Genomic DNA, 24,732 nt, shown 5'->3' on the forward strand with positions numbered 1-24,732 from the left:
TTGGTCATATGGCCTTCTAGACGGCTGGCAAGGAGTTTGGCATAAATTTTAAAGTCTGTGCCGATTATCGAAAGTGGGCGGTAGCTAGAACATAATAAGGGGTCTTTATCTTTTTTTAATAACAGGAATATAATAGCCATATTTATGTTTTAAGGGAAAAGATCGATAACCAGTTGAACATTGCAACATGTTTAACAAATAGGGACCCAGATTAGACCAAAAATACAAATATAATTCCACTGGTATGCCATCTAGGCCTGGGGATTTCCCTTCGCTCAAGCATTTAATAGAAGATTCTGACTCAGTAAGTGATATAGGTTTATCAATCAATAGGTTTACATAGGTTTAGCAGCTCCGAATCTGTTTCTGACAGATGCGGAAGATTAAGAGTAGATAAAAAGGAAGAATAGGACGTGGGTTCGCAACTAGACTTAGAAGTATATAGGTTACAGTAAAACGAGCGAAACGTATCATTTATGCTTTTTTGATCAGTCAAAATATCTCCATTTTGAGATTTTACTGCAGTAATGTTGGTAAAAAAATTTTACGTAATCTTAATGCCAATAAATGACTAGGTCTGCTGCCTTGAAAATAGTAGTTTTGTCTGGACCTTTGAATCAGAAATTCAACTTTGTGTCTATATAATAAATTTAATTCCTTTTTAATCATTTCAATAGAAACTGCAGGAATGTCAGAAAAAGATTGCTGGTTGATCAACTCTAGTGTTTGCAAAGACTCTAAATTATTGTATTTAGACTCTAAATCAGATATTTTCTTGCGATTACTTTTTGGACGAAAGGATGCAAATGAAATTGAAAAATTTCTTACAAAACCCTTAATTGCTTGCCATAATGGCAGAGGATCCTCTACTGAGCCTTTATTTATATCGATAAATTCACGTAGTTTTAATCTAAATTGCTCACAAAATTTTTCATCCTTTAATAAGTTTGTATTAAAGCGCCATCTTGAGGCTCGTGGGGGATGTTGATTAAATGAGAGCTTCACAAAATTACTAAAGTGATCAGACAAAGAAACGGGGGAGATATCAACTTGATGTATCATTGTAGTCATGGAAGACGAAATAAAAATGTAGTCAATACGTGATATGATTTGTGTTGGGCGAAAAAAAATGTATACGATTTTTGAGAAGGATTAAATAATCGCCACGTATCCACTAACGAAAATGAGCTTATACACTGTTTAAGATGTAGAGAAGAAGTTGTTTGTGAAAAAGAGGTTTTATTTACTGACCTATCAAGGTTGGGGGACATTACAGTATTCATATCAGCTTCCATTCCAATAACTCACAGTCGGATAAATCTGTAAGATACCTAAATAATTTTGCAATAAAACTTGGGTCTGGGCTACATGGGGCATACACTGAAAGAAAAGCTATCTTCCTGATGTCAATCACAGTCTTTATGTAAGCTATTCTACCCCTATTATCACCTTGTCTGTCTAATATAGATAAATTAATTTTCCTCCTAGTGATGATTAACACTCCTTTAGTTTTATTGTCAGATGCAGCAAATGAGACCACCTCATACTATTTATTGTTGCACCTATGAATATCCTCCTCTTGTAGATGTGATTCCTGAACTAAGGCAACATCAAATTTTCTTTGTTGTAATAAATCCAAAAAACTTATGTGAGTCATTAATGCCATTAATATTACAGTTAAGTATGTTCAACTCAGTCATAACTATCAAACAACAAAGTAAATCGGATGGATAATGTGTAATAGAAACACAGCACTTGCATTGTCTGAAGTCTACCTTTGACCCATTTAACGTATTTAGAAAAAAACAGTTACAGCCCAGGGTGAGAACTAACCCTGTACTGTCGCCCACCCCGCTTTTAGTCAGTGACATTGTCATGACAACCTGAACAATATTAACGTTAGTCACCGCCATGAGCCCTTTTGTAACGTGCAAAACAACTGCATATAAACATACTGAGAATATTTTGGGGGTTAAATAATATATAGAAAGAATAAAATGTATTTATCAGGAAAATTAAGTAAGGTGTTCTTTAAGAAAAACAAAAATGTCGGATTTTATATGTAACAGTTAACCTAAAATATATGTATTATTGACAATATCTCTATCGGCTTGTAAGCACAAACAGCAAGTGAAAGACCACCATATTTAGGAGTTTAAAATCCTAAATCAAGCTACTAAGTATTAACCAACCCTTGCAACACTTCCATAGTTGGGGAAAGTCCCGAAAATGAATTCAGCAACTGGCGAGCTTCCTCCAATGAATATAAATGTTTAATTTCGCCGTGTTTCATGACAATCTTTAGCGTAGCTGGACACAGGAGAAAAGTTTGTAGACCTGCATCTTTTAGTTCCTTTCATATTGTAGTGAAAGAGCTGCTCCTTTTTGCTATTGTAGGGGAGAAATCCAGAAAAAAGTTCAGCATTGCACCGTCGTTTGTTTTAACCGGACCATGGCATCTTGCTTCATTCAGAATCAGATTTCTGTCGTTGAAGCGTAGCAGCTTGAATAGAAAAGGTTGGGGCTTGGAGTGATCGCACTATGTTCTGGGATAGACTCGGTGTCCGCGTTTAACCTCTATTTCTTTGTTCGCCAGCGACGGGATCCATGTCAGCAGTGATCGCTTCAGAAAACCGATTGGGTCATCTTTCTTCGTTCCTTCGGGTAATCCTAGTAAACGGAGGTAAGTGCGTCTGCTGCGGTCTTGTAGTTCAGTCACTTGTTGCTCGAGAGAATCCAGGCGCCAAGCGTGCTCGTTAATCATCTTTTTCTGCTCTCTCTGCTCTCCAGTTAAAAAATCCACTTTGGAACATATTTTGAATTGTTGTCACGTGAGAGGAAAATTCTGAGCGCATTGCAGCAAGTTCAGCTTTCAGAATGTCCTTAAATCACTTCAAAGTGGCTGCCATGTTATCCTCCATGTCCATGTCCTCCATGACGTGGTCGACGATTTAGTTTTCTTCTTTATAGAGCATAATGGTGAATAAAAAGCAAGTTTCCGACTGTACGTCATCAACAAAACATATATGAATGAAAAAAAAAAACTACCCCAAAAGTAACTTAATGAGATGAATCTAAGGGAAAAAGGGGCTTGGTTCTGATTTTCCTCCCCATTAGAAGCTTGGCTGGGCTTACTCCTGTAGTAACACAGGGCATCGAACGATAGCAAATAAGAGCTAAAAGAGGGTCTGACTGCTTTAAGATCCTTTTTGCTATTTGCACTGCTCGTTCTGCATGGCCATTTCCTTGGGAGTGATGAGGGCTTGATGTGATGTGTTTAAAATCTAGCTTATTGGCTAACTCCTGGAAAACTGCACTTGGAAACTGACGGCCATTGTCACTCACCACCTCATCTGGAATACCAAATCTGGCAAAAACAGCTTTTAGCTTCTGGGTTACACACGATGTGGTTGTAAAAGGTAAGTGCAATATCTCAAGAAATCTGGAGTAGTAGTCTGATACAATTAAATAATGTAATTTCTTATACCCACAGAGATAAACTGCAATCCGTTTCCAAGGCCTTTCATGAAGTGGTGTGGAGATTAGTGGCTCCTTCTGCTGGGTTTTCCTTAACTCCTGGCATGTCTGACAAGACATCACCAAATTCTTTATTTCCATTGAAATCCCAGGCCACCACACAGACTCTCTAGCCCTCTCTCTAGATTTTGTGAGGCCCAGGTGACCCTCATGAACTTTTCCAGGATCTCTTTCCTCACCACTCTTGGCACTACAATTCTCCTTCCCTTAATCACCAAGCCCTTATACTCCGAAAGCTTTGCTTTTGCAGCCATGTATTCCCTGGCTTCCACAGGAATATGACTAATATGCTGTGGCCATCCGGCTCTGATCAGCTTGATTACAGCTTGCAGCTCACCATCAGCTGCAGTGGCAGCTCTAATGCAGTCCATTCTACTGGGCGTTGCTGGTATGCCATGCAACACCGAAGCCACATAGCAGTCCACATCAGTATGTGTTGTTGTCTCCTCAGTAATGCTGGTTTGCGGTGCTCTAGACAATGTATCTGCTACAAGTGTCTTGCCTGGTGCATACTCAGCTATGGGCTTGAATCTCATTAGGCGCATCAAAAGTCTCTGACATCGGACAGGGACATTGTCAAGACTCCGATTATTAATGAGAGGAACCAGTGGCTTGTGGTCCGTCACTAGTTTGAAGTCTTCTAAGCCACACAAGTATTTTTCAAACTCCTCACAAGCCCAAACACAAGCTAAACATTCTTTCTCGATCTGTGCATACCGTGTTTCTGGTTCAGTGAGTCGTCGAGAACAGAACGCTACAGGTTTCCACTCATCTCCATGAAGCTGCAGGAGCACTCCTCCTAGCCCAAAGCTGCTGGCATCAGCGGAGATAACGGTGCTTCGAGTGACGTCATAATATGTCAGAACTGGTGCGGTGGTGAGAAGCTGTTTAATTTTTCCAAAAGCAGTCTGCTGGGCATGTCCCCACATCCACATGTTTTTCTCCTTCAGGGGCTCATGCAGTGGTTGGCTGACTGTTGAAAGGTTGGGGATAAACCTCCCTAAATAGTTCACCTTGCCCAGCACTCTTTTCAGTTCTTGCACATTTTGTGGTGGTGGCAGTAGTCAAATGGCATCCACTTAGCTGGATCAGGCTGCACCCCAGATTCATTAATCACATGACCCAGGAACCGAAGCTGACTTTGTCTATATGTGCACTTCTCACTGTTTATGTTTTAGCCCCGTTGACTCCACTCTCTCCATCACTTGTGTCTGACAAATGTCATGCTGTTCCATTGAGTAGCCATAGACGAGTATATCATCCATAAAAACCTCCACACCATCCAGCCCTTGTAGTGTCTCCAACATTTTCCTCTGAAAGATCTCCGGAGCACTTGAAATCCCAAAAGGAAGTCTCCTAAAACAATATCTCCCAAATGGTTTGATGAAGGTGGTAAGTTTGCAACTGTCGGGATGAAGAGGAATTTGCCAAAATCCACTAGCGGCATCTAGAGTGGAGAACACTTTTGCACCACTGAGTTTGGCGATTATCTCATCAACAGTGGGTAGCACATAGTGTTCCCGCTTTACAGCCTCATTTAACCTTTTCAGATCAACACAAATGTGTATTTTGCCATTTTTCTACAGAACAGGAACCATAGGTGCACACCACTCAGTTGGTTGTGTTACCTGCTGTATAACACCATCGCTCTCCATCTTCTGCAACTCATCTTTTACCTTCTGTAGCATTGGTATGGGAACACGCCTTGCTGTATGCACAGAATATGGCTGTACTGAGTCTTTCAGGAGTATTTTGACAGAATCCGTTTTGAGTGTTCCTTGTTCACCATTCGCATAATCATGCTCTGAAACCTCCTTAATTGTCTCCTCAACAGGTTTATGTCAGCTGACAGAGATCTGCTTAACAGGTCATTGACTTTATGTCCACGGACCACATAAGCAACAAATGGATAGGACTTTTCTTTATACTGTGCAGTGGCTCTAAATTGACCTAAGCAGGTGAGCTTACAGGGCTATCCAATGTGACGTTAACTGGCCCCAATGCCATTACAGGAACCAATGTGCTAAAAGTTTCTTCTGCTACAATGTTCACATCAGCCCCTGTGTCAATTTTGAATTTTACAGGGGTTGCTCCAACTAAAAGCTGCACAGTCCACTGCTTTTCTAGTTCCTTTCCATTGTAAACAGAGCCTAAAAATACATATGATGATCAGCACTTTCAGCAAGCCCGTGCAGAGACTGTCAAAAGGGCATGTGCAGGATACATTTTTTGTCGCGTGTACTTTAAAGCGGGGGGTTGAGCGCGCGCCTACTGAAGGGCGGGAGGGAGGGTGTGTCGCGGGGGCACTTTTGATTATTTTGGAAGGGCACTTTCTATCCAACACTAAAAAGGGCATGTGCACTGCACAGGTTGAGCCCTATGTGTGCACGTGCCTGACTTTCAGTGACTTCTGTGACTGACTTGCTGTTTCTACATACTCTTGCCCAGTGCCTCATTTTTTGGCATTTATGGCATTTTCCTTTCCTTTCAGGGCAGCGCTCATCACGTTCATGCTGAGCACATCCACATTTTCTACACTTTGCATGACTGTCTGTTCCAGTTTTGTCTTTATTTTTATATTGTCTTTTCACAGCTTCTTTATTTGTGCTGACAACTGCTCTGACTGCACCCACTGTCTCCCCTTTCATACTGACTTGAGTGGCCACTTCCTCAGATTGCCGTACGGTTTGAATTGTCTGTGCCAATGTGAGATCTGTAATCAACTGCAGCCTGCAAGACAATTCTTTATCAATAATGCCGACTACTATGCGGTCGTGGATATTTTCGTATTGCATAGCGCCGAATTCACAGTGTTCAGACAGCTCGTACAGTGCTCTTATAAACCCTTCTGCTTTCTCGCCGGGTTGTTGCACCCTCTGATGGAAGCGCACGCGCTCATGAATGAAATTCCTCCTCGAAAAAAAGTATCCGTCAAACTTTTCCAGCACAATGTCAAAGTCGGTTTTATGTCTTTCTTCGGCAAAAACGAACGACTTATAAATGTTCTCTGCCTCGCTTCCCATGGCATAGATGGGACAACTTACTTGCATTTTTCCATCCTCCTTATCTAATTTAGTAGCTGTCCGAAATCTCTAAAATCTCTGTCTCCAATCCATCCATTCCGTCGGCTTATCAAAGGAAAAACTCAAAGGGGGATTCAATTTTGCCATTGTTTGTCACTTCTGACACCATGTTAAATGACAGAGAGCAGTCAGTTGCTTGGAACATACACACGTTTATTTTCTCAACTTGCCTGCATCCTGAACTCTCCATGCACTTCCGCTTTTCCCTATATCCCTTACCCCTCTAGTTAAAGCAACAGTACAAAACAGTAATGGTATCATTACGTCACAGAGGTCACATATTCTCAAAAACTTGGTGAGTGCAACCCTGATGAAAGTTGTGTTTACCTGAAATATGACTGAGACATCACGCTCAAGAAAAATCAGACTTCTCTCCAGACTGAATCTTTTCAGTTCAACCATGATTTGGTGAGTTTTCACTCTATAAAAAGAACAGCAAAAACCAGTATATCCAGTTACCCTCTGCGCTGTCAGAGAAGAGTTAACAAACAGCTGTGGGTTTAGTTAGCTAAGTTATCCTCTAAATTTTATTTTAGGGATGAATTCCCTGCATTGCCAGGGAAGTTTAGCATTTTTCTGCTAAAATCTGTATCCTCTGTTTTAAAGCAAGGAAGATTAAACTTACATGTTAATATTTGTTGTTTTCTTTTTGTTTAGCCTTTTGTGCTAAAGTCTGTTATCCTCTGTGAAGCAGAAAAGAGTACCCTTACGTGCTAATATTTGTTTTGTTTGTGTTTAGCCTTTTGTGCTAAAGCCTGCTATCCTCTGTAAAGCAGGGAAGATTAACCTTACGTGTTATTATTTAGTTTTTTGTTGATTTGTTTTTGTTTAGCGCGAAGTGCTTTCAGTTTGTGTTTGTTTTCTGCATTGCCAGGGAAAGTTAGCTTTGTTAACATACAGTCTGTTGATCAGAAAAGTTTAGTGTTTTGTTTGTGTGGTAACTGAGAAACCTGACTGATCTCCACAAATAAAAAAAGTGGGCTTTAAACTCCTTTGTGATCAGATAAGGAATTAAATCATTGTTCGGATTACAGATGGACCTAATAGTCACTGAGAAAGTTAGAAAAGAGCTAACTCAGAAATATGAGATCCATCCAGACAAGACTTGATCTGTAGATGAATGTAAAAAAGTACTAGGTGCCAGTATCGGTAAAAACAATGTAAAAGGCATTATCTGCTGTCACAGAGAATTTGATTCAGCATAAGCCACACAACAAGCTAAGCGCAACTCAGAGCTAGAGGAACAGAACAAACGAAATACAACTGAATTTTAATCTTTTTTTTTACTTCATTTACTAATATGATTACAACTTTGATTTTATTGTTAGGCATTAACTAAGAACTTCACATCACACTGACTTTAGTTAAATTAGCTGATGTTAACAAATTAAACCTTACTGCAGAATTAATTAACAAAATGACAGTAAATAGTCACACATTTTCATTGACAATGGTCAAATTAGAATGTTTATGAAAATAAATAACCATTAGGTCTTCAAATATTCTGTGATGAACATCACAGCCAACACAACAAACTGAAAATTGACAAACACTCTAAAGGTTTAAATGGTAAATAATGATTCACTGCCTACCTGACATGTTCAAGATGTTCTTTATCATGATATACTGAATTATTGAATATCGGCATATGTCTAAGGATTAGTCTTCATGAGATGGTCTTCCGTTGTTGCAGTGGAATAAGGATTGTTGGGAAGTGAATGGTTCATCTGATCCGCACCTGCCCAACAGCTTCTTCATCCATCCAGACTCTCCCGCCCCTGAACAGAAATGGATGCAGTATCCAACCTCCTAGCTCAAACTGACCAACAACACACTCAACTCCAACGGCCTGGGGGCTATTCCATAAGCCAAGCTTACAGAAAAAGCCAGGCTTATTTTGTTAAGTCAGGTTTATTAATGACGGATTCGGTTTCATAAATCAAATTAACGATAGTTCAAACTTAGTTACCCAGGCAACTTATGCTGGGAAACTAGCCTGGGGCCTCATGTATCAACGCTGCGTACGCACAAAAACTTTGCGTACGCCAGGTTTCACGCTCAGAATCGCTCACGTTTGGATTTACTAACAATGAACTGAACGTGGGAATGTGCGCAGGTTCACGGCAGCTTTCTGGCAGGCGTACGCACATTTTTTGTGCGTGTCTGTTTTATTTCCATTGGCGACTCCTAGAGGCAGTTGTGTTAAATTCTTCTCTACAAAGTGTCTGATCCTTGCAATGGCAGCTGTATGAGACGGGTTCATATAGTAGGTATGTAAGATTTCCATACCATACAGTTGACCAGCTAAACATTAAAGCACAATTTGCAGCGGTCGCCTGTTTTCCCAATGTAATCTGAGCGATCTACCGCACACACATTGCTATAGAGACACTATCTGAAGATGAATTTGTATGCGTGAATCAGAAACATTTCCATTCAATAAATGTGCAAATAAAATATGATGCACAAACTTATTGATGATTCCTACTTGTCTTTCTCTTGATAAATAGTGGGCAAAATCTGATATGTAGCGGGGAAAAAAAAGAAAGAATTCATTAGACGCTGGATTCGAGCCGAGTTTATGCTTGTACATGTCAGTACATGATCACATGCTTCTTCTGAGGTGCGCCACTGAGACTGCTAAGGGTACTGCAACATTTTTTAGTTATAAATCACACTATTTCTTTTTTAAATTCACTCAGTGCGATGTTCAGACCCAACTGTGTTAACCGTATCAGCTAAACTCTCCCACTCTATTTTTTTCTTTTGTTGTTAATTCCGGAGAACAAACTTGCAAATAACACCGCTTTAATTTCACCGGTCTACCTCCGAAAGCAGCACCTCCAATTCACATTCTGTTCAAAGTTTCTCTTTTTGCTTGCTTTTGACATTGCTTTTTCGTTGGGTTTTGCCATTAGCATAGTCATTAGCATATTCATACGGGGGAGGAGGCAGGGAGGGGTTTTGTGCTCGTGCATGTTGCGCTCAGTATCACGTTCATTCAGATGTACAAAAGAATATGCGTGAGATTCGGCGTACGCAGTGTTTCATACATCTGAATTTTTTTCTGCGTACGCACATTTACAGCTTTGTGCGTACGCAATGTTTTAGTAAGATTTCCACGCAAGCTAACTCTCAGGCTAAGTCTTAGGTTCAAGCTTAATCAAAGTAATGTATATATATATATATATTCCAAGCCTTGCATTGGTACTGAATAGTCTAATGTATATGCACAAATATATTATTGTAAAGCATCCTGTAGAAAATATTAATTTAAAAGAGAAATCTGTGAGAAATCTAAATTAAGTGTTATTTAGTGCATTATTTACAAATCATTTGTATTTAAAAGTAGATGTTTTTAAAGATCATTCAGAATCAGTAAGTGATAAATAAACTATGGGAATCAACATTTCTATATTATTATTTAGGCATATAACTAATGGCTAATTGTTATTTAAACAACAATATTCAATCATTCATTTTCTTGTCGGCTTAGTCCCTTTATTTTTTTGCAATTCAACTTTTTTTATTGTTCAACAGCCAAGAACAAAGAACACACTTCACCCTACACATACATATGATACATGTTACATATTTAGCCACGTACACAAAGAAAATTCAACAAAGAATAACAATGTATAGCAAACATATATGGAAAATAAGGTTGTGGTACCTTTAAATGTACATACTGAATTATCCTAATTATAAATGTTGCCAAAGATTATCCCAATTTCCATGTACTTCTTCCTCATTGTTCAATCTCCCCAGTATACACTCATATTATGCAATTTCAATCATCCCATTAATCCACTCCTTCATTTCTGGCATTCTGGGACACTTCCAGTTACGTAGTATCATCCTAGCTGCTGTAATGCATCCAATCTTGAGAAGAATAAAGGATTTTTTACCTATATTAGGTATCACTAATTTATCACCAAGAAGGCATAGCCGTGGCTCTACAGGTAACTCACAGCCTAGCCAATCCTCCATTGTTCTTAAAATTTTACACCAGAATGGGTAAACTAGACAACATTCCCAGATCATGTGTAAATAAGTACCCTCTTCTTTATTGCATTTCCAACACTGATTATTTCCAGGTAGTCCCATCCTATAGAGCAGGGGTTTTCAAACTTTTTCAGCTGAGGGCCCCTTTGTGTAGGGCGAATTCTTTTGGGGACCCCCCAAAAATAAAAATGACGCCACCCCCTCAAATTAACAACTGTACTTAATTTTTTTTAATTGTATTATTCAATACATTTATATTATTATATATTATTCAATAAATTTATTATTCATTATCTGGATTAATTTTTGTAAGATGTTAGTTGAGTTGACATGGTTTTAGTGCTTCAATCTATTGATCAAATCTTGATGCGCAGTGTTCATTGTGGTCTGCTCTCACTGGATTATCCCATCAAGCCATATTTTGTGTACAAGTCGACACTTTACACAGTTTTTATGCCATTTTTATGCTTTTTTTCAGCCTATGCACAGCTAGACTCTTCTGTATTTATTTACCCTTACAGCTGAGAGTCTAAATGTATCTAAAGATTTAAAGCTTTAAAGTTTTAAAGAGTTTTGTCATTCATCAGCCTGTTAACAGTTAACTGTACTGTTGTAACTAGCAATACTATAATGGAGGCTGTGTGTTTTGTTTATTATTATTCCTTTTTTTTGTGCACATCATAATTTACTCAGGTCGACAATCCTGACTTACACTAATAAAAAAATAATTTCCTAAATGCAATCTAGAATTGGGTATTCAAGTTCAAAGAGCCACAAGTTTTGCTTTGCATAATTTTAGAAGCTTTGCTGACTTTAAAATATTCATACCAGTTTGTTCTATTAATAATAATACTGAACATTACATTTAAATTAGTTACACAAACAAATATGGGAAAAAGTGGAACAAAAATGCATTTATATTCAGAGTATTAAAATTTTATCAGGTATGTTGAGCTCCATTAAATACAGAGCACTAATACTTTTTAATATTTAATAATTATTAGCCCTATAACATAACACAAACAGATACATTATAATTTTTAAAGGCTATAGTGGTTTTACTCAGTGTGTATACAATTTAGTTTTTTAAATCATCCAGTTATGAACCAATGTGAGTAAGAGGTTCACTGCAGAGCTCATCCAGCTGTCATTAGTGTAACAGGAGTGAAACTCTGAGAACTCGCTGATGTGATGACAGCTCCATTCATTGTTATTGCAGCACTTTTTGCTTTACAATTTTAATATGTTTGTTTGCCATGCTGCTAAGAGGACCGTCTGATATTTGTACAATGCAAAGTGTAAAAGCCTGTCGCGCTGTGGACGAGGTGCAATGTTGTGCCGTGTCTTTAAAATGCTATTTGTTCTCTATGAGTGAAGCCTGCGCAGAGAGGCGCGCGCTCCGCAGGACCTCGGTTACTTAGGAACGCAAGCCATAAACAGGGTAGTGCTTTCAGCCAGTGCCGCAAAAAGAGGGTATGCAGTATATGCGGCGCATAGGGGCGCCACACGTGGGGGGGCGCCATTGTGCCAAAACTATTTTTGAAATTCTACATATTATTATACATATTAAACAAAATAAATACATATTTTTGGTTAAAAATGTTTATCCTGCATTTTATATAAATATACAATTGTATTTTATTGAATAAAAAAAATTATACCACCCCTCCCTCTTCATTGACCATTTGATTGATCCGTTGCTCGGTTACAGTCACATGTTCAAAATGGAAAGAAGAGTAAAGAGACATGGAGGTCAAAATAGAAAACAAAAAGAGAACAAACAATGCCTTAAAATAAAAACTGCCATGACAAATTGGATAATAAGGAATTGGTAAGCTTAAGCTTAATATTACCACACTTTTAATCAACTTCTAATGTTTTTAGGAGCGACGGGCTGCCATATCATTAATTATTCATTATCGCCACTCAGTCACTGCATGCATGGGCTTTTACTTAACATAAATGCAGACAAGGTGGTTTTGTCCAGGCAGGGGGACAGTGACGCACGGCCACACCTGAACTGCGTCTGAAATCGCATATTTGCATCCTGTATAGTATGCAAATGTAATTCTATGGGCTAAAGCCATGATAAGCTGGTGTAAAGTTAACTTTATGGTAAAGGCTTTTGACAGTCGTAAATTCATGGACCGTCAGCTTCAAAAAAGAAAATTTTTATTTACTGCATTTAAATATTGATTACAGGTACTATAGTTATTTACTATAAAAGCGACAAATGAATCTAGTTTGATCCTCTGTTTTGTTTGATAACAGAGGTGCGAGTCTGACTGTAAGAATGCAATGAAAACATTTGTTTTGCTTATGCTAATTTAAGATAATATTACTTGTGTTTCAAATAAAACATGTTTACATATTATTGTGTATATATTTTTTTCTATTTACACACCTGAATCTTAAAGTATCCGCTCTCATTCATCTTCAAATCGCGTGTATAGAAGCCGTCTTTATCACTATGGAGCGCATCCGTCGGTTCACTACCGACCGTTATACTGATTCAGAGGCTGCATAAGGGCTACAAAAGACACATAAAGCTTTACTGGAAAGGACGTGAATGCGGCCGTTTTTACATTAATTTCAACGTGCTGTCAATCAAAATAATGTGAAAGCTTAATTCTCTTAAACAGTTCTTACATCACATTTGAGATCGGCTCTGTGCAGCTGCTACTTTCACTTTTCATAGAAACATTACAAATGCAGGAGAAATACTGGAAAAACACACACGGAAGACAGCGGATAGAATGGTAAAATATGGTAGAATTAATATGCCAAAAACGAGAGGGTTTATAGGTATGAATTGCATTCGTTGGCACACACATTTTAATTCAAAATCATTTAAAACAACATGCAGTCACACATCAAAGTGTAAAGTTTATGTCAAAGTTTTATCAAAATAAACTTTCAAATCATACTCACAGTTGAGCTCAAAAGGTATGAGTAATGTGAAACATTTTATTATTAATTGATTATTTAGCAAAAAATAAGAGGGATCAAACAAAATGTATGTTTAAAACCTGAATATTAGGGCCAGACAGAATCTGCAAACATTTTTTGCTATTTCTGCTGAGAATTACAGGCAGAAAATACTACTTTACCAACTGTATTGTAAATAAATCATATGAACATTTTAATATTACTATTATTATATCACAATAATATTAGTGAAATGAATTTGAATACTGAGTAAATATAAATGTAAACAAATTTACAAATTTACACAAATAAATAGATTCAATGATGGGCTAAAAATCTGTAGAAAACTGCAGATGTCTGCGCACGCATACTCCGTGTGGGACTATACTGAATATATTTTAGACAAAATAGAAAATAATACATGGATTAAAAAATTCCCCTATATAAATTTTAGATATCTAATTATAATGATTTTTAACCCTGTTAAAACTATAGTCAGAATATTCACATTTTTTGGAACTGTCATGTTTATTAATCCCATCAAGATCTATTTTTATACCATATACATGTTTTTTATAAATTAATTATGTATCATATTGATACATCAAGCCTTTCAGTAACTTTTTCTGCTCAAAGTTCAATTTAGTTTCCAAAAAGTTTGCCTTTAACATTTTTATCAAATAAAACATTTCAGGCAGTTTGTCTCTATTTTTTTTAACTACAGTCTTTTTTATTTCACTTTGTAAAAGGTGTGATAGCAGTTTCAGTCAATTGTTCATGTGAAGACACACCTTACACCTCTCGCAAATGCATGTTAGAAGTTATTGCCTTTTTAATTTCTTTTGCCCTTTACGACTCCCATATTTTCATTTTGTTTTGACAAATGTACAAAAAGAAACAAAAACAAGACATGTCAAGGTGCTATAATCATTTGGTGAGGAAAATGGAATTAAGAAGAAATTTGGGTTGGGATGAGATGTAATTCTTTGTGACTTAACATGTTTAATGTAATTATACTTTTACTACTTTATACTATTTCAGTTGCGTTCAGAACTTCGACATGTCGATGAGGAAATGAATATGGTGGGGCGCAAAACTTGAACTCGCATACCCCTCAGTAAATGTGCAGTTGCGCCCTTGCTTTCAGCCACCGATAATGTTCTTATTAATCATGTATTTTAACTGAAATATAGTCAGTCAAACCTGAGCATTCATTTAGTTGTTTAGCGTAAAAGAGGTAAGCGTAAGTGAAAGGTAAACGCCGTCAGGTGCAGCAGACAAGCGCCAAAAATCACAGTCAGGAAGCGCCTGGCCAGAAGCGCTTATTCAATAAAAGTCCCCGTCCACGGAAGCGGGCCGCTGCGCTTCTTTTCCTGTGTCACGAAAGAGTCAACTGCATTTAAATGACATAAGCATAACGCTTCATTTTTGCAGTACTTTTGAGCTCAAATTATAATAAAAATATATTAACCTTCAGAATGATGCGGGACACAAAATTCATCCATGTGGGCTCATTGATCTAAAATTTCTTTGCGGCCCCCCTAGCGCCATCTGGCGGCCCCCCAGGGGGCCGCGGACCCCAGTTTGAAAACCCCTGCTATAGTCTGGATGGTGTGTAATAGTATATATGTATTATTTTGTATTGAACAAACTTTCCTCTTTTATATTTTTACAAACATTGGAAAAGATGTCCAGCCACTCATTATCCTCAATATCAACCCCTAGATCCTTTTGCCAGATTATTCTCAAATTATTACACACTTCTGAGTTTACATTTAGCATCATTTTGTAACACATAGAAGCAGTCCTAGCTTCCTGTGGTGACTGTAAATAAGCATATACAAGGTTGTCCTTCAGGTTAAGTTTGTCCTTGATGCAGTGTCTAATTTGCCGGTATTTCCAGAAGTCCCCTTAGGCTTCAATATTATATTTGTCCACTAAATCGGAGTATGACATGAATATACCCTCCTCATGCAAATCCTTCACTTTAGCAATTCCTTTTAGTGGCCTGTGTTTCCAAAATACAGTTTTTTTTTTTTTGCCTATACAAACTTCTAGGTTGTTCCACAATGATGCATATGCCTGTTTATAATGTGATGTCCTACATAGTTTATGGATTCTACTCCATACAAATCTTGAGTGTATGGTCACTGGGTTTGATTCCCATTTAGTTCCAGAACATTGTGAGAGAATGTCAATCGGGTGGAATGGTGATGCTAATTTTCCTCCATTTCTATCCAATCCAGCTCTGAATCTGTCTCTCCCTAGTGCTTGGCCAGCTTGGTCATTTCAAAACAAAGGTTGAACATCCTTACATCAGGCAAACCAAGGCCTCCCCTATCTCTTGGGGAGCAAAGTTTACTCATTTTGATCCTGAGTTTTTTACCTTCCCAGAGAAGTCCTTTATCATCATATCATATCTTTTGAAAATAGAATCTGGGATCTTCATAGGCATCATCATTGATATATAATTAAATTGTGGTGCAATTACCATTTTAACAGCATTAATTCTACCCCATAGTGAAAGCTTCAGCTGTTTCTATTTGTCAATATTATGTTTTATCCTTGTCAGCAATGGATCATAATTTAACATCATTATTTCATTTAAATTCTGAGTCAATTTATCCCCAAATATTTCATTTCTTTGGGAAGCCACTTAAAGCCAAATTGTGTTACTACATGTGAATGACAGGTTTTGGATACTGGCATAGCCTCTGATTTTTTCCAATTTATTTTATATCCTGATACGTCTGAATATTGTTGTATTCTGTTCATTAATGGAGGTAAAGATTTGAGTGGGTCATAGGATAGTAATAAAATATCATCTGCATACAGCATCAATTTGTTTGACTTACTGTCTTTTACCCCCCCTAACACCTCTAATGTTTGTATCTGCCCAAATCATAACGGCTAGAGGCTCTAATACTATGGTAAACAAAACTGGGGACAATGGACATCCTTGACAAGTACCTCTGCCATTTGTAATCACTGCTGCTTTAGAGTTTTTATATAATAAATTAATCCAGGATGTAAAAGTATTGCCAAATCCAAACCTTGACAGGGCTGAGGCCAAAAAGTCCCTTTCAACCCTGTCAAAGGCCTTTTCAGCATCCAGAGATATAGCTGCAATTGGAGTATTGTCTGAATAATTTAACCACATCAAATGCACCATTTTTCTCACATTATCTGCCGAGGACCTCCCCTTAATAAAGCCCACCTGGTCTTTATGAATTATACTGGGTAAAACCTTTTCCAGCCGAGAGGCCAGTATTTTTGCCAACACCTTACAGTCAACATTGATAAGGCTTATTGGCCTATAGTTTGCAGGATCAGTTACGTCTTTGTCTTTTTTGGGTATCAGTGTTATCAATGCTTCCATGAAAGTATTTGTTAATTTCCCAATATGCAGTGCCTCTATGAAAACTTGGGTTAGAATTGGGGCCAGTGTATCGATACATTTTTTATAATACTTAAATGGAAAACCATCCACCCCTGGCGATTTTCCAGATTTCATTGAAGCTATTGCAGCCTTAACCTCCTCCTGTATGATGGGAAGATCTAATGACTCTGCTTGTAATCTATCTAATTTAGGTAGATTTATATTTGAAATTTTTTTTCTCAATTTTACTTCATCTAGACTACATGAGGATGTATATAGGTGTTCGTAAAAGTTCTGAAACACCTCATTTATGTCCTTTTGTAAAGAGACCATTGTATTTCCTCTCTTGATTGCTGGAATAACATTTGCAACAATTTGTTGTTTTAATTTTCTGGACAAGAGCTTATCAGCTTTTTCACCTCCCTCATAGAACTTAGTTCGTAGTCTAAATAGTGCATATTCCGCCCTTTTGTTAAATATCTCATGTAATTGAAATTTATATTTACAAATATCCTGATATAAATAATCAGAGTATTGACTCGCCAATTCTTTTTCCAATTTGGCTTTTTATTAAAGTTCTTCTCTCTTTCATCTTTCTGGAAGCATGTGCAATGAGTTTCCCTTTTATGTATGTTTTAGAGGCATCCCACACTGTGGCTAGCCTTTCAGTACTTCCCAGACCTATATTCACGATTCCACATAAATCAGCATGCAAAAAATACATTACTTCCTTTTCTTCATAGCAAATTAACATGCAACTTGACTGTTGCATAAAATTAATAACGTTAAATAACAAAATGGGATTTAATCAACAAGCAAGTTAAATATATTTAAATAAGATGAAAATGAAAGCACTAAGGACTGAAACCAGCTCAAATGGTATTAAAGCAAACGGGTTACAGTGATGTACACATGTTCAAATACGTCATGTTTGAAAAAGCCTATTTTAAAGGTGTTTTGACAGTTTAGAGCCACCGTACAAGCAAACAGCTAAATATATATAGTACGTTTAGAAAATGCGGCACAGATTCATCCTATTTGGCGTTTTAGATTCTGTTGAACATGAAGCTGCTGCTTGTCAATCAGACAACGCTTCTGCGCTTGTTCTTGCTGTCAATTGCGGGGAAAATGATCAATGAAAAGTTTATGGTAAACCGCTGTGGGTTTCACTTAACTGTAGATCAGAGTCAGATTTTCATACAAAACCTGCATTGAGCTGACTTTATGGCAAACACAGAGCTGAATATAAAGACAGAATGAGCGGCTGGTCGAGAGCCTCTATGACTGGATTCACCTCTCCCTCGTGCTACAGTGTGTGTGTGTGTGTGTGTGTGCGCGCGGTGACAGCTCGCGCTCGTAATAATCAATATGAATATTCCGATCAAACTGAACACATCTTACATCAACATGACAAGCAACGCGTTGATAATAACAAATAATCAGATTACAAACAACCGTTATGTTTACATGGAGAGGGAGAGGGAGAGAGAAAGAAGGAGCAGTTTTTGGGCATTGAGACCAAGTGTGCCGCAAGCCTACGTTTGAGTGAAGGTTTCGGCCGTTAGATCGCCCCCTGGGGGCTGGCTGCAGTACAAGTCATAAAGCCCGCCTCCTCCGTGTTAATGAAGGAGACTTGAGCCCAAATAAAAAAAAATATTACACTTGCAATAAAATGTCCCGAAAGATAGTTCTGGTGGATTAAGGCACTGGTTATTGTGCTGAAATAGGTGCAGATCTTCATTTTTGTAAACAGTTTGTTTTTAGCAGTAATTTAATGCTGGGCGTGTCATCGTGATTGACAGCTGTGATTGACAGTTTCTCAAAGCGCGGCGTCTGAGCTTCGGCAGGAGACTGAAGTAGACTGAAATGTTATTATTCGATTTCTGTGATATTTTACCATGACAAAATGAGTTCAGCAGTAAACTATAGTTTCTGACATACATGATCCTGGTGGAACACTGTTTATTCGCTAAGTTCAGGGCTTTTTTCGGGCTTTATTAGTTTGCTGATACACGCCTAGCCCCCCAGATAGCAAAACACAGTTCCGGCTAGATTCTCGCCTGCCGGAGACTTATCTCTTAGAGCTCAGACTGACTAATGTTACCTCTGCTGGACCTACTTCGGATGCCTGGACTCACTGCCCGATTCCAGTCCGAGTCAATCGAGCCAGATGCGGCGGTCGAGCGAGCAGTCGCTGCTGCATGCGAGCCGGAATCAGCCCGCGACGCCGCGAGTAAGTTGTGCGCTGCGGCCTGGAGCTGGCGCGATTGAATATATAAAACCCTCATATTTGTTAACGTTATTACATCCATTTGTGTTGATATGACAGCAAACGCATGCTGAGAAGTTCGGGGGGCGTAGTTGATTTTACATAAAGCGTTTGATTGGAAGCTCGACTCTGCTCATTTTCGCGGCTCCTCCTCTGGCTCCATCAGACAGTCCTTCTGCGCATGTCTGGCTCCAATTTCAGCAGTCTTTTGCGACAGTTTGTGCCCGTCAAGCAGGCGTTTTGCCCTCAAGGCGTTCAATGGGAAAAAGGGCTGTCGCGTCGTCCATATTTTTTACAGTCATTGATTGAGACTAATATTATTCGGCCCTGGAGTAATAAGTTAAGATCCCCTGCTATCTCTACACAACAAAGAGATTAAATAAGATTAGATTAGATTCAACTTTATTGTCATTACACATGTACAAGTACAATGCAACGAAATGCAGTTTAGGTCTAACCAGCAGTGCAATAGCAGCGAGTGCAGGATACAGGAATAAGTTATAAAGTGCAGTTATAGAAAACTATGGTGATATTTACAGATGGATGTACTATGAACATTATATACAGGTTGGATAAGCTATGAACAGATTTACAATATATGAATATATGTGCGGGTTGCTATTAATAATCAGTAGTGTGCAGATAGATAAACATGATTACAAGTGTATATGTATAGTGGGTGTGTACATAATTACAAATGCCCATATGCAGTGGGTATGTACAGTTTAATAAGTAAAAAGTTCAATGTGGTGCAGTAAATGTGCACATTTTAAACATGCAAATGTTAAACAGTGCAGTTATTGCGAGGAGTTTAAGTTAGAGGAGAGTGGGGGTGTATTGGAGGGGGGCAAAAGAGTCAGTGTGGGGCAGAGTTCAGGAGGGAGACAGCTCTAGGGAAAAAGCTGTTCTTCAGTCTGCTGGTTTTTGTCCGGGGGAGCCTGAAGCGCCTGCCAGAGGGCAGGAGAGAAAACAGTCTGTGAGCAGGGTGAGAGGTGTCCTTCAGAATACTGCGTGCTCGGCGCAAACAGTGTTTCTTCTGGATGTCCTCTATGGCTGGCAGTGTGGTCCCTGTAATGCGTTGGGCAGTTTTCACCACCCGCTGCAGTGCCTTACGCTCAGCAACAGAGCAGCTTCCATACCAGACTGTGACACAGTTTGTCAGAATGCTCTCTATTGTGCAGCGGTAGAAGTTCACCAAGACGGCTGATGAAAGCTGGTTTATGGAACAAAATCAATGCCTAAAGTCTTGAATTAAAAAGCTTGTTGAATATCACAAACTGAAAAAAATAATACACCGTATTAACAAGTTCTTGCATTTTAATGACTTGAATTCCAGGGTTTGTATTTTTAGGTCCTGAAATTTAACATATCTGTATGTTTAAGCTTTGAATATTTCAACGAAAAATATTTCAAACACGTTTTCATACTTTAAAATTCAATAATTCATATTCAATTTTCAGATTTCACTTACAAAATATTCAATACCCTTTAAAAATACGATGTATAATATTCAAAAGGTAATTTTCAGTTCATTTTATTTCAGTTCAAATATTCGCTTCCATAAATTCAGTGGATCAAATTCGACTGTTAAAATTCAACATTACATCCGGGAACTGCAGGATAAGCAATAGATTGCAGATTGAAGATCGCCAGCTGCTCTAGCTTTCACCAGCAGGTGGAGATGAAATAATGTAAGATTTTTAACCCAGTAAACAGGCGAGAAAAAGGCTATTAAAGGCACAAAAGTAGCATTTAATATTAATATCAATGCTTTGGACATTATAAATGATAAAAAAGTATGAGTAAAATGAGTAAATGAGGTTTTAGTCATCTATATTTGCCCTTATGTAACGGAAGTCAGCTGGTGATCGCGTAAAGCTCAGTTCTCGGATCCAGGGACAGACGTTGTTCTGCAGTCTTATCGGAGCTTGTCTCCCATGCCGGCTCGCTCCCTGCTCGGACCGGTGCAGTTACTTGCACATAAACCGTCTTTTGATGAATATGATGTTACACATTGTCTATCATTATTGACTCTTTCTTCCATAGACGCGAAGATTATATTGACAGCTAAAGAATATAAACGTAAGAGAAACAGGAGAGGAAATATTATAATAATACAACATAGATAAACATTGACAGGGCTAAGAACAATTACGAACAAAGATATTCAAAAGCAGAGAGATTTTATGAGAATGTCACACAAAACAGTTTACTTGGAAATGTTAAACAGTGTTCAGGTATGATTTAAGGTTGGTTATGGATGGGGCGTGTAATTTAAAATAATTTAACAAAACGTGCGAATGCATTAAAGGAGCATCTTCAGTTATTATTTAAACGCAGCTATGTCAAGATTGGGATAGATTATATAATTTCATTATTTAAATTATGATTGTTAATATTAATATTTTATGACATGTATTTGGGCTATTGCGCTTAAATAAGTCATCCGTGATTCTAAATTAATATTTCTATTTATCCTTTTTATCTATCACTTTGCTATCGTCTTTCTCTTTTTTTTCTATTTTGTGTGGTTCTGCCACGGTTACGTTTGCAAAATGTCTTTAGTTTGTCCAGATTATTGCTTTTCCTCTAAAATAGAGACGAAGCAGAAGGAAAATTAATGAATTGATGAATGAAATGATTGACGTTTTTATGCATGTGCGGTGCGGCTTGCACACGACAAAGACGAACGAGTGGCCGCGAGCTCCGGTGACCAGTCAGAGCCAGCGCCGCATATCAAATTGAATTAGAGATGCTGGATGGCTGCCAATATATGATAGGAATTCTTACGAAGTTTCAGATGATATCTGGGCTTGTGCATAATAATGTAAAATAAAAGTGAAAGTCATGACATTTGGCCAAGCATAAGAATAGCCTGAGTGTTTCGATTATTATCATGTCATGCTTGGGATTATATGAATAACACCTCGCTGTTTACCATTTCCGAAAGTGGAGCTGACGTCGGCGCGAAATTGCTTGTATAATTGTAAAAAGAGTGATGAATATTAATGGATTTCTTATATCTGTCATTTCTGATCATATAATTGATTTAACTAGTGTGAGAGTATCACATTTAGCAAAAATGCATCCAGAATCCTAAACCAATAACTTTGTCAAGCAAAAATTATGATTGTATAGGCTACTGATTTTTTTTTAAAACAAGAAAAAAAGAAACTATTAGCTACCCTAGCAATTGTTTATTTAAATATGATCATCTCAAAATATAAAATAAAAACATAATGGTTTGACTTTGTGAAATCATAAAACAGACTTGCAGAAAAGAGTTAATAGAATAAATGAGCAAATACATTCTCTCCAGTAGATGGCGATTACAGCTCAGTAATAATCCCATAATGATGAACAGAGCTGCTTTGCAGGAACCCCTCAACCACGCATGTCAAACCACGCATTCTAAACATTAATCTTATGAAACAGGCTCAAGTGACAACTATATTAAATTTAAACCAGTTTAAATAAGTTTATATGTTTAATAACTGCAAAAAAGATCAGCATTGCTAATCATAAAATACAAACGGTTGCTGAAAATTTATAAATAATGGTTTTCTCATTTAATACTGAAAACAAATTAAAGTCAGTTATAACTGCCTATTATCAAACCACAGGCAACTCATTTTATTACTTAATTGGCTGCGACATTGCCATTTGCGTTAATACATTTCTCGTCTATAGGCTACATAACAATAAAACAATATTCTGGACAAACTAAGACATTTTGCAAACGTTTAACCGTGGCAGAACCCCAAAAATTAGAAAAAAAGAAGAAAAAGACAGGCAGAGTGATAAAAAGGATAAATAGAAATATTAATTTAGAATCACGGATGACTTATTTAAGCGCAATAGCCCAAATACATGTCATAAAATATTAATATTAACAATCATAATTTAAATAATGAAATTATATAATCTATCCCAATCTTGACATAGCTGCGTTTAAATAATAACTGAAGACGCTCCTTTAATGCATTCGCACGTTTTGTTAAATTATTTTAAATTACACGCCCCATCCATAACCAACCTTAAATCATACCTGAACACTGTTTAACATTTCCAAGTAAACTGTTTTGTGTGACATTCTCATAAAATCTCTCTGCTTTTGAATATCTTTGTTCGTATTTGTTCTTAGCCCTGTCAATGTTTATCTATGTTGTATTATTATAATATTTCCTCTCCTGTTTCTCTTACGTTTATATTCTTTAGCTGTCAATATAATCTTCGCGTCTATGGAAGAAAGAGTCAATAATGATAGACAATGTGTAACATCATATTCATCAAAAGACGGTTTATGTGCAAGTAACTGCACCGGTCCGAGCAGGGAGCGAGCCGGCATGGGAGACAAGCTCCGATAAGACTGCAGAACAACGTCTGTCCCTGGATCCGAGAACTGAGCTTTACGCGATCATCAGCTGACTTCCGTTACATAAGGGCAAATATAGATGACTAAAACCTCATTTACTCATTTTACTCATACTTTTTATCATTTATAATGTCCAAAGCATTGATATTAATATTAAATGCTACTTTTGTGCCTTTAATAGCCTTTTTCTCGCCTGTTTACTGGGTTAAAAATCTTACATTATTCCATCTCCACCTGCTGGTGAAAGCTAGAGCAGCTGGCGATCTTCAATCTGCAATCTATTGCTTATCCTGCAGTTCCCGGATGTAATGTTGAATTTTAACAGTCGAATTTGATCCACTGAATTTATGGAAGCGAATATTTGAACTGAAATAAAATGAACTGAAAATTACCTTTTGAATATTATACATCGTATTTTTAAAGGGTATTGAATATTTTGTAAGTGAAATCTGAAAATTGAATATGAATTATTAAATTTTAAAGTATGAAAACGTGTTTGAAATATTTTTCGTTGAAATATTCAAAGCTTAAACATACAGATATGTTAAATTTCAGGACCTAAAAATACAAACCCTGGAATTCAAGTCATTAAAATGCAAGAACTTGTTAATACGGTGTATTATTTTTTTCAGTTTGTGATATTCAACAAGCTTTTTAATTCAAGACTTTAGGCATTGATTTTGTTCCATACTGGTTCTTCTTCAGTTGCCTTAAGAAGAATAGGCGCTGGTGAGCCTTCTTGATCAGGCTGGAGGTGTTGGTGGACCAGGAAAGGTCCTTTGAGATGTGGGTCCCCAGGAACTTAAAGATTGAGACAGGCTCAACGGCCATCCCATTTATGTGGATGGGATCATGTGAGCCTGTTCGTCCCTTTCTGAAGTCCACAATGAGCTCCTTGGTCTTGTTGGTGTTAAGGAGCAGATTATTGTCGGTGCACCAAGTGGCCAGATGCTGTATCTCCTCCCTGTAGGCCGTCTACATTGTTGCTGATTAAACCAATCACTGTGGTGTCATCTGCAAATTTGATGATGGTGTTGGATCTATTAACAGGCCTACAATCAACGGTAAAAAGGGAGTAGAGGAAGGGGCTCAGCACACAGCCCTGTGGTACACCAGTGTTGAGTGTGACGGTGGTGGAGCAGATGTGGCCTGATCT

The 24,732-nt window shown here is 37.7% G+C and overlaps 1 protein-coding gene and 1 long non-coding RNA gene across 6 annotated transcripts in view; both read right to left on the reverse strand.

Moving 5' to 3' along the window:
- LOC141385583 (uncharacterized) overlaps positions 1 to 24,732 on the reverse strand; it is a 607,868-nt gene that overhangs the window by 141,583 nt on the left and 441,553 nt on the right. The gene's annotated exons all lie outside the window — the stretch shown is intronic.
- LOC147844102 (uncharacterized) overlaps positions 7,906 to 24,732 on the reverse strand; it is a 36,784-nt gene continuing 19,957 nt past the window's right edge. Inside the window, exon 6 of the long non-coding RNA XR_015491667.1 lies at positions 7,906 to 8,398. This is a non-coding gene — a long non-coding RNA (uncharacterized LOC147844102). The remainder of the gene's footprint in view (positions 8,399 to 24,732) is intronic.

Source organism: Danio rerio, chromosome 5 (genome assembly GCF_052040795.2).
Source record: "Danio rerio strain M-AB ecotype USA chromosome 5, GRCz13ab, whole genome shotgun sequence".
Classification (NCBI taxonomy): Eukaryota; Metazoa; Chordata; class Actinopteri; order Cypriniformes; family Danionidae; genus Danio; species Danio rerio.